Below are 19,254 nucleotides of genomic sequence, written 5' to 3' on the forward strand. Positions count from 1 at the left end.
TAAACAGAACCTGGATTCATCCGAAAAAATGACGTTTTGCCATTCGTGCGCCCAGGTTCGTCGTTGAGTACACCATCGCAGGCGCTCCTGTCTGTGATGCAGCGTCAAGGGTAACCGCAGCCATGGTCTCCGAGCTGATAGTCCATGCTGCTGCAAAAGTCGTCGAACTGTTCGTGCAGATGGTTGTTGTCTTGCAAACGTCCCCATCTGTTGACTCAGGGATCGAGACGTGGCTGCACGATCCGTTACAGCCATGCGGATAAGATGCCTGTCATCTCGACTGCTAGTGATACGAGGCCGTTGGGATCCAGCACGGCGTTCCGTATTACCCTCCTGAAGCTACCGATTCCATATTCAGTTAACAAAAAAAAAAAAAAAAATGGTTCAAATGGCTCTGAGCAGTATGGGACTTAACATCTGAGGTCATCAGTCCCCTAGAATATAGAACTACGTAAACCTAACTAATCCAAGGACATCACATACATCCATGCCCGAGGCAGGATTCGAACCTGCGACCGTAGTGGTCGCGCGGTTCCAGACTGTAGCGCCTAGAACCGTTCGGCCACACCGGCCGGCTATTCTGCTAACAGTCATTGGATCTCGACCAACGCGACCAGCAATGTCGCGATACGACAGACCGCAATCGCGATAGGCTACAATCCGACCTTCATCAAAGTCGGAAACGTGATGGTACGCATTTCTCCTCCTTACACGAGGCATCACAACAACGTTTCACCAAGCAATACCGGTCAACTGGTGTTTGTGTATGAGAAATCGGTTGGAAACTTTCCTCATGTCTGCACGTTGTAGGTGTCGCCACCGGCGTCAACCTTGTGTGAATGCACTGAAAAGCTAATCGTTTGCATATCACAGCATCTTCTTCCTGCCGGTGAAATTTCCCGTCTGTAGCACGTCATCTTCGTGAGGTAGCAATTTTAATGGCCATTAGTGTACATAGTGTACTACTGAAAACTCAAACATATACATGTAAAAATTACAAAATATCTAAACTTGACACAAACGGAAGCTGAAACATCAATATCAAGATTAATAACTTGGTTACATACTTTAAACCATCTGTAGTTGTCCTCAATGCCAAGTATCGCTCGAACTCTGCCGTGCTTTATTTGGTACGACGCAGTTGGAGATGGCAAGCTCTTGGTTTCATGCCTCCCTATGACTTTTAAACTGATTTGTTCAGCCGGTTATGTGGGCTTCTAACATAGAAGCAGCTGAGCATTTTTCGCATGAACATATATTGCCTGAGGTGAAAAAAAGGAGAAGTGGGTGGAAAGTAACTTAGGGTCTGTTAAGTACTGAACGGGGTCATTCTGTGTCTAATCAACACAATATTGAAGGAAAATTTACCTCGACCTCTTAGATTTTCATGAAATTTGGTGTACCTAATGACCCTACTTAGTTGTGAATGAAAACCATAATTCTTTTCATGATTTAATTAAAAATTTATTAAGACTTGAATTTTCAAATTTTCATTAAAAATTGCTACATACTGGAGTAGTAAACTGCCATTTTCTCAGGAACCAGATGAGATACAAACCTGAAAATGTGTCATTTTAAAGCTCTTTAGCTGCGCTTTAATTTAGTATGCAACATGATGGCGTTCAAAAATTATTATTTTTTAAATAAATAAATTTTTAACTTTAATTTTCTAAAGTAGTTATATTTTTAAAATTCTGAAAAGTCATAAAACTTCCTTGCACTATTCTCTTACACCTCTGAAATTTTCATTTTGGGGTGATCATGGGATCAGGTCATACAAGGAGTAAATCTACTACGTTAACGCATGTCCGAATCACGTCAGGTCAGACGGATGACGCCGTATTGCAAACTGCGCAGCTACATCATAAAATTTGGGACATCTTCTGTGAATGGTAGCTCACAGTGTCATCGCAGAATGCCACGAGTTGTTTATGTGTACCTACGAGTATATTTGCCCTTCGGACACACATGATCTTTAAATCTTTGTCCGAAATTTCAAATTATATAGGGTGAATTCGAACATGGATTGACATTTTTTTTTGTTATTCTAAGTTCTTCATATTTGATTTTAGTAACTTTAAACATATACTAAGTAAGTCCACGATATGGAAAAAGTGATATGAGATAACGAACGCCGCTATAGACGTGCTGTCTTCATTCCGTGCTGAGCGCTGGTTTTGTTATACAGCTCGCCTATGCTGTGAGACGGCGTCCCGGCCGCTGTGAAACACTTATTATCCGATTTTATAGGAATTAACTAAATTTTTGCACATCTTACGATTTGGTATCTTCGCTCGATAAAGGACTAAGTTTCTTTTTGTCATTCCTCACAGTTACTGTGCAGCATAAAGCTGAGTGAAGTATTGGACAAAATTTTGAAGAGTTTGGAGAGATAAAATCACATTGGGTAGGTCTTGCATATGTTTGATTTTAGCTAATAGAATGCAGGAAATAAAATGTAGATAAGATATCAAATTTGATTTAAAATTGAGAGCAGAACAATCTCTCACTTCGTTCACGAGATTTTTGTTTTTATATTCGACAGACAGTCGCTCGTGGTGCGGACGGGAATCACGTGATTATAAAAATCGTTATGTTTCATTAACAGTTCAAGATACTGAAACGAGGTTTTTTGCAAATGATAGCACGCAAAGAGACACGTAAATTGTACGATAAACACCCGAAAATTTTTATTCAGCTAGATATGAAAGTAGGTCGCTCGCAGGAGGGAGAAGGTCGGCAGAACGGCACGCTTAAACACCATAGGCGTATGATCTAGTTATACCATTGAAATAACTCACTTTTCTATATATGATAATTTTCCACAATTAATATCACGAACAGCTCTATCTAAAAGTTTCAGTACATAATTACACCGCACTATAGCACCTTTCTTGCTTTTATACGTTCTCGGCATTGTCTGAAATCACCCCACATGGTACACATATTTGTAAAAACCGTCGTTATTTTACAACTTTACACGAAAGACTCGACAAGCTGGTACAGCAATTGTTTCAATGCTGTAGGCTAGCGATCTCGTTGACAACTATAATACTTTTCCAGTAGTTGCAACAATAGAAAGTTTCGACTTGATAATACTGCGCGAACTTTCAACGGTGAGACTGTTCCTCAGGTATTTATCTAGGTACACATTCGAAAAGGAAGTGAAATTAGTGCACGTCGTTCGGTTTCGTCACGTATCGGATCGGTCCGGAATCCTTTCTGTCGACTGTTCTGTTCTTCCATAGCAACCTAGCAATTGTTTCACAACTGCGCGGTGAAGATAAATGTTGCAAGCTGTTTTGGCAACGCCGTTCGTGGGTTACGTCGTTATTTCCGCTCTCGCGTATTCTCTGTCTGCAACAGCCTAGGTTAACTGCACCACCACTCACAGTGCAGACCGTCTCAAGTACGTAGAAACGAGGTAAAACTTGCTAGGAAGAAACATAAATTCAGAGAATTTTTAGTATTGCTCCTCTGTATTTCCCACAGGGGCTACGAATTTATAGAGTAAAATCGGGGAACATAAAATCCAACTTCCACTGTAGTGATTTAATTTTTCTTCAACTTCCAGGTGCTGCTGATTTAAGACATTAAGAGAACAAGATGAAGTAAAGTAACAGACGTGTAATTTTACATTGCTTCAATCCTTTGATAACAGCGGGCCATAGCTGCCAAATAAAAGGACTGAGAACTGTTTCAGAATGGATGTGTACCTTTTTCCTGAAATGCCAAAAATTGCAAACATTTGTGACAGCTGTAGAAAAAAACTTGGTATACTTCGGAAACGGCAGTAGGCTGCAGTAGATGCTGACCACAATATGGGGTCAGAGTACAATCAAGATCCTATTTTTACGACTCAGGCACAGTTTTGCAGTCCCTTAAAACTTGTCTTCAAGAGTAAGGAGACTGTCCTCTAAATACGAAAAAGATAGAATCTAAGAGATATGCTGCAGAAAAGAGACAATGAATCGGTTCTTCTATGAGAATGAATCTGTTTGCTTGCCAACACGAGTCTTCTGAAAGTGAGACTGAGATGACATGAAATGCAGTTTTAAACTATCTGAAGACCATCTTCACAAATCTAAGGAGCAGAAAAAAGAAAATCATGATTTTAACATAACCGCCTGAATCATGAAGTGTAAGGAAGATTATGCAGGAGTTCAATGTCCCAAAGTACGTTGTTTAGCAAGCAATCAATTCACCAGCTATTACAGAACTGAGGCATTTTGGAAAATCCAGACCAAAACCAGGGAAAAGTCTGCCATTAGAAACTGCCCACACAATGGTCATTTTATGAGAGTGACGACATCAGCAGAGCAAAGCCTGGAGCAAAGGATTTTGTTTCAATGAAGGACAGTGGCGGTCAGAAAATTAAAGTGTCGAAGAGACTTGATCCTTGTGATTTAAAGGAGGCATGCAGAGTGTTTAAAGAAAATTTTCCTAATATAATTGTTAGTTTTTTCAAATTTGTAGAGTAGGAGCCTAAAAACTACGTATATTCTAGCAGGCCACTGAAGTACACGCATCGTATGCGTATGTGCCATTCACCAAAATTTGAAACTGATTACTGAAAATGCAAGGTTGAGCTCATTAACAAATGGAGAAATACAGACGTATAAACATTGGCCTTGCAAAGGTTCTGCCCAATCCAACATCAATAGATTGTCAGTTGGGAGACTGTGATCCACGCATTAATAAGGAAATCGAGACCACACTAAAGAAGGCATTCGAAGAAAAGCTGATAGAGAATGTCACCTCCTGACAGTGGATTTCAGTGGACAGGCATAAATTGGAAACATTACAAAAATCATCTACAGAGTTCATCAATTTATTTTGCAATAAGCTATCTATGTTGGTCCGCCATGATCTAGTTGCAAAGCAACAGAGCTCATTTATGAAAGACGTTAGAGAAAGCCTACAAGTTTCATAGTTTCCTGTGTACTTTGATTTTTCAAAGAATTACTTATTTTTTATGCAGGATTAGGTCCAGAGCTATCATTGGACAAGTCAGCAAGCCACTGTTCACTCATTTGTAGTGTACTGCAAAGGAGAAACAGAAACAGAGCATTTTAGTTATGTTGTTGTTTCAGACTGTCTTGAACATAACCCTGGGACTATGTACTGCTTCCACAAAAAGCTCACTGAATGTTTGAGAAGGCACTTTGGACCTGCAAAAATATACTACCTTTCTGATGGTGGTATTGCTCAGTACAAAGACAAGAAATTGTTTTTAATCCATGTTTTCATCAAGCTGAGTTTGGCGTAGTGGCCGAATGGCACTTTTCAGCAGAAGCTCATGGGAAAAGGCCTCGCGATGCAGCTGGTGGCACAGTCAAGATGTTGGCAGCACGAGAAAGTTTGCAGTATCCATATGACAATCAAATTCTTACACCTCAGCAGCTTTTCAACTGAGCAGTGGGAAACGTCTCTGGAGTACATTTCACATTTGTAACTCAGGACGAATACATAGAGGCAGCCACATTTCTAACCAGTCGCTTCAGCAAAGCATTAATAATACCAGGGACTCAAACGATTCATGCACTCGCTCCTGTAGTTTCAGATACGACAAAAATCTTTGTCAACATATTCTCATACGCTCGGAGTTCATCACAATAGTTGACCACCAAACCCCAAGAAACACTGTCATTGACAGGTATAAACGGTTACATAACAACAGTGTATAACAACAAGTGGTGGCCTGCACACATTTATGAAAGATGAGGAAGAAGATGAACTGAAAGTGACATTTCTTCATCCATGTGGACCATCTCCTTCTTTTGCATACCCAGAGAAGCCAGACGTTATGTGGATTCGTTTGATGGATGTTCCGTTAAGTTGAACCTGTGACTCCAACAGGTCGAATATACACTTTGCCTAAAAATGACGTGATCAAAACCAACAGAGCCTTTACAGTTAATTCCAATTTATAAGAAGTGATAGACACAACTGTTCATAAATGTCAAATTGTAAGGAAATTTTTTAAAATTAATTTGGCGATGTCTTAAAGCAGAACCTCTATGAAAGTCATTTTTCACACAACACATAGAATTTGAAAATTCTGACATGTGATCGTGATGACCCCAAAATGAAACTTTCACAGATGTAAGAGTATGGTGCAAGGCAATTTTGTGATTTTTAAATTTTAAAAATATGGCTTTTTTAGCAAATTAAAATGTAAAATTTATGTAGATTAAAATTTTTTAACAGCATCATGTTGCATACCAAATAAAAGCCCCTCTAAAGATCTTTAAAATGGTATCTTTTTCAGGTCTGTATCTCATTTGTTTTCTGAGAAAACTCCAGGGTGTAGAAATTTTTAACGAAAATTTGAAAATTCAAGTCCAAATAAATTTTTAATTAATTCACGAAAAATTTGTTAGTAAATTTCATTCATAACTATGTAGGGACGTTAGGTACAGATAGAAAATTTCGGCATTGAGCCATTCCGTGTCAAATCAACACACTGATTAAGTTTGACGTTCTCAGGTACTCCTACATTCATCGGAATCTGAGAACGTCAAACTTAATCAGTGTGTTGATTTGTCATTGAATGGCTCAATGCCGAAATTTGCTATCTGTTTGCGTACTCAGCTACTGAGACGCCCTCTTAACAGCGGAGAGCGTATAAAATTAACTTGAACTACTTGAATCTTACAGTATTCGGCCCAGTAGATGAAACTGTGGCGATTTACTGTACCATTGAGTTTGAACTGTGCCTCATCAGACCACACAATCATCACTGCAAACTCTTCAATGTTAGCCGGCCGGAGTGGCCGTGCGATTCTAGGCGCTACAGTCTGGGACCGAGCGACCGCCTCGGGCATGGATGTGTGTTATGTCCTTAGGTTAGTTAGGTTTAACTAGTTCTAAGTTATAGGGGACTAATGACCTCAGAAGTTGAGTCCCATAGTCCTCAGAGCCATTTTTTTCTTCATCGTTGCGCACCATGTTAGTAAACCACTCCATTCTGCGATCTGAGTCGTCCTCGTTCATTGCGTGAAGCAGTCATGGGATGTAGCACCTCCACTTTGCTGTCTTCAAAATTCGCCGAACACTTGAGCGACTCACTCCAGTTTCACGGGCACACTGTCTCACAGACTTCTGTGATGAGCGAGTGAATTGTTGTAACACACGACGGTAGTTAGATGGACTTGTTACTGTTACAGGTCGTCCAGATCGTTGTTTGTGTACATCTTTAACACAGCGTTCGGCTTCAAATTTGTCTCGAATGTGACGAATCGTTAAAAGTGTCTGTGGCTCTGTTTGATACTCATTTCGCCTTTGCCGTTGACCCTTATTAATGTTTTCGTACTTAAAATACCACTTCAAAACTGACTTCCTTTCATCGAATGTAAGCCTTGCGCGAGCCATGTTTACTCGAGTAACTAGGTGCAACTACAGGGTGTTTCAAAAATGACCGGTATATTTGAAACGGCAATAAAAACTAAACGAGCGGCGATAGAAATACACCGTTTGTTGCAATATGCTTGGGACAACAGTACATTTTCAGGCGGACAAACTTTCTAAATTACAGTAGTTACAATTTTCAACAACAGATGGCGCTGCAAGTGATGTGAACGGTATAGAAGACAACGCAGTCTGTGGGTGCGCCATTCTGTACGTCGTCTTTCTGCTGTAAGCGTGTGCTGTTCACAACGTGCAAGTGTGCTGTAGACAACATGGTTTATTCCTTAGAACAGAGGATTTTTCTGTTGGAATTCTACCGCCTAGAACACAGTGTTGTTGCAACAAGACGAAGTTTTCAACGGAGGTTTAATGTAACCAAAGGACCGAAAAGCGATACAATAAAGGATCTGTTTGAAAAATTTCAACGGACTGGGAACGTGACGGATGAACGTGCTGGAAAGGTAGGGCGACCGCGTACCGCAACCACACAGGGCAATGCGCAGCTAGTGCAGCAGGTGATCCGACAGCGGCCTCGGGTTTCCGTTCGCCGTGTTGCAGCTGCGGTCCAAATGACGCCAACGTCCACGTATCGTCTCATGCGCCAGTGTTTACACCTCTATCCATACAAAATTCAAACTAGGCAACCCCTCAGCGCCGCTACCATTGCTGCACGAGAGACATTCGCTAACGATATAGTGCACAGGATTGATGACGGCGATATGCATGTGGGCAGCATTTGGTTTACTGACGAAGCTTATTTTTACCTGGACGGCTTCGTCAATAAACAGAACTGGCGCATATGGGGAACCGAAAAGCCCCATGTTGCAGTCCCATCGTCCCTGCATCCTCAAAAAGTACTGGTCTGGGCCGCCATTTCTTCCAAAGGAATCATTGGCCCATTTTTCAGATCCGAAACGATTACTGCATCACGCTATCTGGACATTCTTCGTGAAATTGTGGCGGTACAAACTGCCTTAGACGACACTGCGAACACCTCGTGGTTTATGCAAGATGGTGCCCGGCCACATCGCACGGCCGACGTCTTTAATTTCCTGAATGAATATTTCGATGATCGTGTGATTGCTTTGGGCTATCCGAAACATACAGGAGGCGGCGTGGATTGGCCTCCCTATTCGCCAGACATGAACCCCTGTGACTTCTTTCCGTGGGGACACTTGAAAGACCAGGTGTACCGCCAGAATCCAGAAACAATTGAACAGCTGAAGCAGTACATCTCATCTGCATGTGAAGCCATTCCGCCAGACACGTTGTCAAAGGTTTCGGGTAATTTCATTCAGAGACTACGCCATATTATTGCTACGCATGGTGGATATGTGGAAAATATCGTACTATAGAGTTTCCCAGACCGCAGCGCCATCTGTTGTTGAAAATTGTAACTACTGTAATTTCGAAAGTTTGTCTGCCTGAAAATGTACTGTTGTCCCAAGCATATTGCAACAAACGGTGTATTTCTATCGCTGCTCGTTTAGTTTTTATTGCCGTTTCAAATATACCGGTCATTTTTGAAACACCCTGTAAGAACAACACACTGACTATCTGGCGACTGTCATCTAACAAAACAAAACAACGCAATACAACGCTTGTGTGGCGATTTCCGGAACTACAAACTATTACACTACCAAAGATAAGACAACTCCGTCAGTTAGTTTGCGAGTGATGAAATTTTAAACATGGGATACTTTTTTTTTTTTTTTTTTTTTTTTTTTTTTTTTTTTTTTTTTTGATTTTGTACTTACATGTCCTGTGCGTAGCAGGAATTAAGGTACACTGCAGCAGCTCGACTCTGCATAGACTCAACAAGTCGTTGGAAGACCCTGGAAAAATATTAATCCACGCTGCCTTTATAACCATCCATAACTGAGAAAGTGTTTACATGTCGGGCGATCTGGGTAGGCATCTCATTCGCCTTAACTGTTCACAACATTCTTCAAACCAATTGCCAACAACTGTGGCGCGGTGCATGGCACATTGTCATCCGTAAAAATTCCATCGTTGTTTGGGGACATGAAGTCCATGAATGGCTGCAAATAGTCTCCAAATAGCCAAACATAACCATTTCCTGTCAGTAACCCATTCCATTCCACATCAACACAGCCCTCGTCATTGTGGAGTCACCACCATCTTTTACAGTGCCTTGTTGACAACTTTGCTCCATGGCTTCGTGGGGTCTGTCCCACATTCATAATCTACCATCAGGTCTTAGAAACTGAAATCGGGACTCATCCGAGCAGGCACGGATTTCCAGTCGTCTAAGAGTCCAACCGATATGGCACATCCGAAAATTACCTCGAGCAATTAAACAGAGAACCGACTCGTGGAGATAACATCTTGGACCTACTGATAACAAACAGACCCGAACTTTTCGACTCTGTAAGTGCAGAACAGGGAATCAGTGATCATAAGGCCGTTGCAGCATCCCTCAATATGGAAGTTAATAGGAATATAAAAAAAAGGGAGGAAGGTTTATCTGTTTAGCAAGAGTAATAGAAGGCAGATTTCAGACTACCTAACAGATCAAAGCGAAAATTTCTGTTCCGACACTGACAATGTTGAGTGTTTATGGAAAAAGTTCAAGGCAATCGTAAAATGCGATTTAGACAGGTACGTTCTGAGTAAAACTGTGAGGGACGGGAAAATCCCACCGTGGTACAACAACAAAGTTAGGAAACTACTGCGAACGCAAAGAGAGCTTCACTCCAAGTTTAAACGCAGCCAAAACCTCTCAGACAAACAGAAACTAAACGATGTCAAAGTTAGCGTAAGGAGGGCTATGCGTGAAGCGTTCAGTGAATTCGAAAGTAAAATACTAGGTACCGACTTGACAGAAAATCCTAGGAAGTTCTGGTCTTACGTTAAATCAGTAACTGGCTCGAAACAGCATGTCCAGACACTCCGGGATGATGATGGCATTGAAACAGAGGATGACAAGCGTAAAGTTGAAATACTAAACACCTTTTTCCAAAGCTGTTTCACAGAGGAAGACCGCACTGCAGTTCCTTCTCTAAATCCTCGCACAAACGAAAAAATGGCTGACATCGAAATAAGTGTCCAAGGAATAGAAAAGCAACTGGAATCACTCAACAGAGGAAAGTCCACTGGACCTGACGGGATACCAATTCGATTCTACACACCCAGTACGCGAAAGAACTTGCCCCCCTTCTAACAGCCGTGTACCGCAAGTCTCTATAGGAACGGAAGGTTCCAAATGATTGGAAAAGAGCACAGGTAGTCCCAGTCTTCAAGAAGGGTCGTCGAGCAGATGCGCAAAACTATAGACCTATATCTCTGACGTCGATCTGTTGTAGAATTTTAGAACATGTTTTTTGCTCGAGTATCATGTCGTTTTTGGAAACTCAGAATCTACTATGTAGGAATCAACATGGATTCCGGAAACAGCGATCGTGTGAGACCCAACTCACTTTATTTGTTCATAAGACCCAGAAAATATTAGATACAGGCTCCCAGGTAGATGCTATTTTTCTTGACTTCCGGTAGGCGTTCGATACAGTTCCGCACTGTCGCCTGATAAACAAAGTAAGAGCCTACGGAATATCAGACCAGCTGTGTGGCTGGATTGAAGAGTTTTTACCAAACAGAACACAGCATGTTGTTTTCAACGGAGAGACGTCTACAGACGTTAAAGTAACCTCTGGCGTGCCACAGGGGAGTGTTATGGGACCATTGCTTTTCACAATATATATAAATGACCTAGTAGATAGTGTCGGAAGTTCAATGCGGCTTTTCGCGGATGATGCTGTAGTATACAGAGAAGTTGCAGCATTAGAAAATTGTAGCGAAATGCAGGAAGATCTGCAGCGGATAGGCACTTGGTGCAGGGAGTGGCAACTGGCCCTTAACATAGACAAATGTAATGTATTGCAAATACATAGAAAGAAGGATCCTTTATTGTATGATTATATGATAGCGGAACAATCACTGGTAGGAGTTACTTCTATAAAATATCTGGGAGTTGTGTGCGGAACGATTTGAAGTGGAATGATCATATAAAATTAATTGTTGGTAAGGCGGGTACGAGGTTGAGATTCATTGGGAGAAAATGTAGTCCATCAACAAAGGAGGTGGCTCACAAAACACTCGTTCGACCTATACTTGAGTATTGCTCATCAGTGTGGGATCCGTACCAGATCGGGTTGACGGAGGAGATAGAGAAGATCCAAAGAAGAGCGGCGCGTTTCGTCACAGGGTTATTTGGTAAGCGTGATAGCGTTACGGAGGCGTTTAACAAACTCAAGTGGCAGGCTCTGCAAGAGAGGCGCTCTGCATCGCGGTGTAGCTTGCTCGCCAGGTTTCGAGAGGGTGCGTTTCTGGATGAGGTATCGAATATACATTGCTTCCCCCTACTTATTCCTCCCGAGGAGATCACGAATGTAAAATTAGAGAGATTAGAGCGCGCACAGAGGCTTTCAGACAGTCGTTCTTCCCGCGAACCATACGCGACTGGAACAGGAAAGGGAGGTAATGACAGTGGCACGTAAAGTGCCCTCCGCCACACACCGTTGGGTGGCTTGCGGAGTATAAATGTAGATGTAGATGTAGATGTAGATGTTATGAGCCCAGGAGATGCGTTGCAGGTGATGTTGTGCTGTTAGGAAAGGCACTCGTGTCAGTCATCTACTGCCGTAGCCCATTAACGCCACATTTCGCCACACTGTCCTAAGAGATACATTGATTTCTGCGGTTACTTCACGCAGTGTTGCTTGTCTGTTAGCACTGACAACTCTATGCAAACGCCGCTGCTCTCGATCGTTAAGTGCGAGCAATCGACCACTGCGTTGTCCATTGTGAGAGCTATTGCTTGAAATTTGGTATCCTAGGCACACTGTTGACACGGTGGGTCTCGGAATATTGAATTCCCTAACGATTTCAGAAATGGAATGCCCCATGCCTCTAGCTCCAACTACCATGTCTGTTAATTCCCGTCGTGTGGCAATAATCTGGTCGGAAACCTTTTCACATCAAACACCCGAGTACAAATGACAGCACCAGGAATGCACAGCCCGTTTATACGTTGTGTATGCGATAGTACCGCCATCTGTATATGTGCATATTGCTATCCCATGACTTTTGTCGCCTCAGCGTATTTTACAAGAGCTCTGTGACTTGAGCGGACGCGTTTTAGATTGTAATCCCTCAAGTAACATGGATACATGTGACATTCATCCTATTTGATCTCCGCAGCCGGTATATGTACGTATATTATGTTAAGTTTCAAATGTATATCTTACTCCAAAACTATGAAATACAACTTGTAAAACAGAATAATAATTTATCCAGCGTCATATAATTTGTTAATAATTGAATTCAAATGGTTCAAATGGCTCTGAGCACTATGCGACTCAACTTCTGAGGTCATTAGTCGCGCCTAGAACTTAGAACTAATTAAACCTAACTAACCTAAGGACATCACACACATCCATGCCCGAGGCAGGATTCGAACCTGCGACCGTAGCGGTCGCTCGGCTCCAGACTGTAGCGCCCAGAACCGCACGGCCACTCCGGCCGGCAATATTTGAATTCAGACGATAATTAAAATATTTGAGAACTGCAAGACTGGGAAGTATTTTCTGTAAAATCCTGAACAGTTTTACCTCTGATGAAAATCGTCACATATCTGGGTTTCTACAACTATAGAACTGAGAGTTGAACTTCTGAAGTGACTAACATAAATACATGGACTGTTTCGTAATCGTTTTGTATTATGCTCCCCATTTAAAAAGTCTCTATGCGCTGGTGAATAACAAGGCATTGTTTTCACTTTCTTTAGCAGTTACGTGAACCAGACAGCTTGGCGTTTTAGTTCGTTGTATAAACGCTTGTGCAAGTTCAGTTCACAGTGTATTGATTTACTCCTACACAAACACTCCTTAGCCTACAGTGCAATGCATATACCGTTGCTACTTGCTCCCTTTCCTGTAAATGGAGCAAAGCAATTTTTTATTTTTTTATTTATTTAATTTTTTTTTCTTTTTTGCCAGTATGCCCCTCTACCAGTCCTAAACTCCATTATCTACAGACAGTCCGTACGCGAGATGAACACTGTAGAAATAATAGTTCCGCAACATGTCGCTAATTCTGCTTCTCTAAATTTGCTCAATAGCGTTTCGCAAAAAGTTCATATTCTTCCCTAGCAGGACACCCATTTAAGGCCACAGAGCATTTCCGGTAACAAGTCTAGCAGCTCGTATCCGATATGCTTCGATGTCTTCGTTTAGTCCGACCTGGGTGAGATCCCAAACACTCGAGAAGCAAAAGCGTTCTGCATGCTATGTCCTTCACAGGTGCACTTTGCTTTCCCAACACTCTCCCAGTAAACCGTAGTCGGCCATTCGCATTTCCTATTACTGACCATAGGCGCCCGTTCCATCTTAAGTCTTTTCACAACTTTACCCTAGATATTTAACTGAAAGCATACCATTTTTATATTTGATCATTACAGAAATGTTGCTCCTGACTATTCGCATTAACTTCATTTCATTAATTCCTATCGTGGACACATTAAAATAAACTCATTGTCTACAGATTTTTTTTAAAGTAGGCCTACGGGTCGCACCAACGGCGAGCCATGAGTGAACAGCGAAAGACGCGATTGCAATATAAACCCGTTATTATCTCTGAAGTGTGCTTTGTGTCTTTCATATTTGAGAGCAGCTAAGCAGCCTCCAGAATTGGAGCAGTAGCTCTGTTATGGAGCACCACAGGAGGTGTGGGATACCCGTGTGAAAGCAATGAACTTGAGACGACGCTGACATCTGGCGGCCGCCTAGGCAACGCGATTGATACCGCGCTCACGCCAGAACTTAAAAAGTAGCAGAAGAAGTTAAAGTGGGTTCCCCAACGATATATTTATAGTTAATGTAACTAAATTTTTGATTTCACTTTTGGTACAAGCATTTTAAGTAAATGAAATTACTTGTATTTTTTAAGGCTTAATAGGCTTCCAACTGGAGTAAAGACAAGTTTTTGTGGAACACTAACAACTGATTAAATTGATAAAAAATTTAAACCACTGTACTCTTCATAGGCATTAATGTACCGTTGCCAGCCCGCCCCGTTTTTGGGAGTGAAATAACAATAAAGGAAAAAAAAAACATAGGCATTAATGGTTCGAACAGTGAGCTCATCTTCAAATGGCTGTTGTACATTTATCAAACAGTATCACTGGTCGTGATTTGTTCTGTTCTTTTCCGAAGTTTTATGTACATTTGTCACACTGTTGATGACGATGATGATGATGATATTGGTTTGTGGGGCGCTCAATTGCGTGGTTGTCAACTCACACACGAATGCCCAGTCTTTTCACTGTCCAGTCTCGCCGCTTTTCCGAATGATGATGAAATTTCACTGTGCAGTCTCGCCGCTTTCCCAAACGATGATAAAATTATGAGGACGACACAAACACCCAGTCCCCGAGCGGAGAAAATCCCCGACACGGCCGGGTCTCGATCCCGGGACCTCTTGATTCACACTAGTTAACGTACTTTTTATCACTTTCAGCCATAGGATCACAAATCGTTCACGAATAAAATGTAAGTGGTCATAACTTTTATTAGAAAATTCAATAACACTGTGTGTTCGTGCTTAATTGGTGCCACATTCCATATTTTACCTGTGACAATGTACGACTGTGTTGCTGAAACCAGATAATACGTTTCTTTTGAAAAGTGAGTCAACGTTATAACTGCATGCGGAAGAAGAATTTGGACAGGTATTGAATGATGTGAACAGATTATCGGCTGTATGTACGTTTTCGTTGTGTATTTTCATAAACAATTAAGACGTGAACTGGCTTAAATTTGTAATTACTATTTTGCAAAATAAAAAATCGCATAATATTCTAGAATGCCAACTGTTGTTTTTGTCATAATTGGCAAAACTCGTCGGAGGAAAAAACTACGTTTCAGCGTATAAAAGTTGTTTTGTTCAATGTAAACAAACGTTGTTGCGCAATATGCTCACTCGAGCAGGCGTGGAGTGTTGAGTAATCGATGTAGGTTTGAAAAGTGTAGTGATCGCCCTCGATCTTGATTCTACCATTCTGAAATTTTCAGAACTCACAGAGCCCTATCCTGGCCGCGTACACCCTCAGCTAGAGTCCTGGACACAGTGCGCTGAGAACATCCTCCGAACTTTTGGTTCATGCACTGGATAATATCTTGATGCTAACTAAATGTCATATCTTTCAGCAGGTAAACAGTGGCCCTGCATGTTTGCCCTATGTTACGTTTTTTGTATTGGTGGCTGAATTACATTGCACTAATCCACATTTTACTTTTGTTGGACACACAAAACAAAACAACGACGCTTATTTTCTATGCTTGTCATTCCTCTATTTACTTTTAATAACTAATTAATAAAGAAATTACTGTGTAATTTCAACATACTCAAGGAAAGGAATGCATTCCTTTCAAAGGAAATAAAAAAGTTTGTCACCATTCTCATTTTCAGTTATTTACGTCTACATCTATACTCGTAAAACACCTTAGGGCGTGTGGTGGAGTGTACATGATGTATCAATTCTCGTTTCCCTTCTTATTATCGCGAACGGTATGACAAAAGAATGACTGATGCTAAGTCTCCGTACAAGCTAGCATCTCTCTAATTTTACCTTCTTGGTCTTTTCACGAGGTATATGTAGGAGAAAGGAATATATCGGTTAACTCTTCTAGAAAGTTACGCTCCCATCGTGAAGCACAACGCCTCTCTTGTAGCGTCTACTACTGGATTGGATGAGTGTCTCCGACAGTCCATCGCACTTCCTAGGCAAACCTGTAACAAAACATGCTACTCTTCTTTGGATCTTATCTAATTTCTCTTATTGTACCTGCTAATGATTCCGGACTGAGGAGCTAGTGATACATCGATCGAACGAGGATTTTGAAAGCCACCGCCTTCTTAGATGGATTCTTTCAGTGTGTCTCAGACTGGTATCTACCCTCCATGTAATCAGTTTTATGTGGCTGTTACACATTTAATCACACCTCACACTTGCTCTGTAGTATCTCAGCTTTATTTTGTGCCTCGAACGTAGTAAACTTCATACTGACAGTAACGTTAAATAGATGTGATCACCTACGATAAAGCAGGGCAAAGATTTACATTACCCTGTGCGTATTCTTTTGTCTCCCTCTTTTCGAAGATGGAGACGACATCAGTGAAATTCATTCTCGTTCTTCAGTAAAAACTGAAAGATTCTTTTTGTAACTAGCTCCGCCATTAATTGATATCCACCATTATATGGGGCGTAACTAGTCTGCAACCAATATATCAACAGAGAATCTCGGCATTACCCAGGTACTTATTTATAGACGTGTGTCCACGCCGGTACCACGCAGGGTCTGGCCGTGTGCTTGACGTTCATGGAGCCGTATCTCCTGAACTGTGTATCGTACGATGATATTTTGTAGTTACATTCAGCGGCATACGTGGATATTGTCTGCAAAACGTGTTGCGAATAGAGTTAGTAGCAACGAAGTGATAAATTTAAATGTCATGCACAATGCGGCAGTTTCCCACGCATCTCACTGTCTATGACGTCATATGTCCTGAATAACGTGTCGTGCAATGATGTAATTCGGCAGATACATTCAGTGCTGTATGTGCATACAGTGTGCTAAACGTGTCGCGAATACAGTTAGTAGTAAAGAAGTAATAAATTGTAATGTCACGCCTCATTTGATCCTTTCACTGTACGAACAGCAGAAAAGTATTAAGCTTATCGCTTACGTTATTTCTTTTCATCATTTTGTACGTGTTGTGACAGAGAAAAAAATTTCGTGCAGGTTTCAAATTGTGTGTAAAGTTTGTTGCAAGTCGCTAAGTGCTCTCTTCCTCGAATACTGGCCGAATAAAGTCGGGGAATTCACGCGTCGCGGGCTACGCTTCTTTTCCACCCCGTCCATTCGACAGATGATTTTTACCCACACGGCGACTGTTGCCAGCCAGTGAGGTATACGTGAACCAAGTTTGGTTGAAATAAGTCCATTGGTTTAGGAGGAAATGTGCAACATACGTGCACACACACTTACAAACATATATACATCGATTTTTATGTATGGATCATGTAATAATGTATGAAGAGTGCGTACTCGATGTAAACTTAATTGTGCTCACACCTGAATAATTCAAGATAAAGTAATTTAAACTCTGTGCTCTGTCAGTCGAAAGAGGTTTTTTACGTTCTCAAAACACTATCCACAGACAGTGGAAGCGTATATAATATTAGATAATAGGTAATTGCCTGTCACATGAAGTAGGCGACACGTTTACTACTCATTACGAAGTATTACAAGGGACTAAAGCAAAAGTGAATCAGCCAAAAAAAACCTTTTAACATATAAAAGCTGCAAAAGAAGAAAATCTTATAACTCACTTAATTGATGTGACTGTTTTCAGTTATTGTTCAGCAGTCGTGGAGCCAGTCAATAACAATTCTTCCCAGAATACGTCAAAATTATCATATTGAGTGCCAACTGGCAACCCTTGCAACAACCATGTTACTTGAATATTTTCTTTTATTTGTTGTAGTGAACATCAGTGATGTTTCTCGAGGCGCACAAAAAAGGACCGATTGTTCCCATAGGGAATTTTCTGCGTTCGGTTTATCGGAAAAGGGGATGAGGAAGAACGCTCGGAGCCTCAGCTGACAAGATAAAGCTGGGCGGGTCGGCGGCTGGACGGGTCCGCTAGGCGTAGTCTTGTTATTCCAGCAACGCGGACGCCCGGTTTGGCTCGCACTGCAGGCGATATTCCTGACACAGCTCCGATTAAGATGCTGCGGGGGCCACACCGTGCTGCCCGATTGCTGGAACGCTTTCAGCTGGCACAGGCCGCGGGGTGAACTCTGCCGTTACCCGACAAACGGATTCTCTGCCAGTGCGTGGGGCCACAGCAGCGGATGCGACGTAGGTTTCTGTTCGGAGAGGTGGAGCTATGCCCGGAGTTCCTACCTGATAAACTTCCCATGAGATGAAAATTGTGTCGCGGGAATTATCTGTTGTAATGAATTTTACTAGTCCACTATACAGCAGGCTGCAACCTCTAGGTGTATCTAACATCCTTCCCTCCTGCTACGATGTATATACTGAGGTGACAAAGTCCTAGGATACCGACATGCACATATACAGATGGCGGTATTATCGCGTAAACAAGGAATAAAAGGGCAGTGCATTGCCGGAATTGTCATTTGTACCCAGCTGATTCATGTGAAAAGGTTTCGTTCGTGATTATGGCCGCATTGTGATTGTGGTGTCACCGCCAGACACCACACTTGCTAGGTGGTAGCTTTAAATCGGCCGCGGTCCATTAGTACATGTCGGACCCGCGTGTCGCCACTGTCAGTAATTGCAGACCGAGCGCCACCACACGGCAGGTCTAGAAAGACGTACTAGCACTCGCCCCAGTTGTACGGACGACTTTGCTAGCGACTACACTGACGAAGCCTTTCTCTCATTTGCCGAGAGACAGTTAGAATAGCCTTCAGCTAAGTCCATGGCTACGACCTAGCAAGGCGCCATTAGCCTTACAGTGCTTGTATTTAAAGAGTCTCATTTGTATCGTCAAGAGCGATGTACCACAATGATGGATTAAAGTTAAGTAGTATCGCAGCTACGTACTTTTCTTTATAGCATTCATTACGTATCCTGTTCCAGACCTCACGCCAGTCTGCGTTAGATTATAGCGTGCATTTCGGCCTCCTCTAACTACAAGGTGTTGGCACATCTGCCAACACATCATTAATGATCCTCAGTCAATAAACAGTAAAATTATGTTCATGAATTAAATTTAAACTTCTAATATCTACAG

The 19,254-nt window shown here is 41.8% G+C and overlaps 1 protein-coding gene across 2 annotated transcripts in view; it reads right to left on the reverse strand.

The window, feature by feature from the left end:
- LOC126175975 (tubulin polymerization-promoting protein homolog) overlaps window positions 1-19,254 on the reverse strand; it is a 457,338-nt gene that overhangs the window by 337,112 nt on the left and 100,972 nt on the right. The gene's annotated exons all lie outside the window — the stretch shown is intronic.

This window comes from Schistocerca cancellata, chromosome 3 (genome assembly GCF_023864275.1).
Source record: "Schistocerca cancellata isolate TAMUIC-IGC-003103 chromosome 3, iqSchCanc2.1, whole genome shotgun sequence".
Lineage (NCBI taxonomy): Eukaryota > Metazoa > Arthropoda > Insecta > Orthoptera > Acrididae > Schistocerca > Schistocerca cancellata.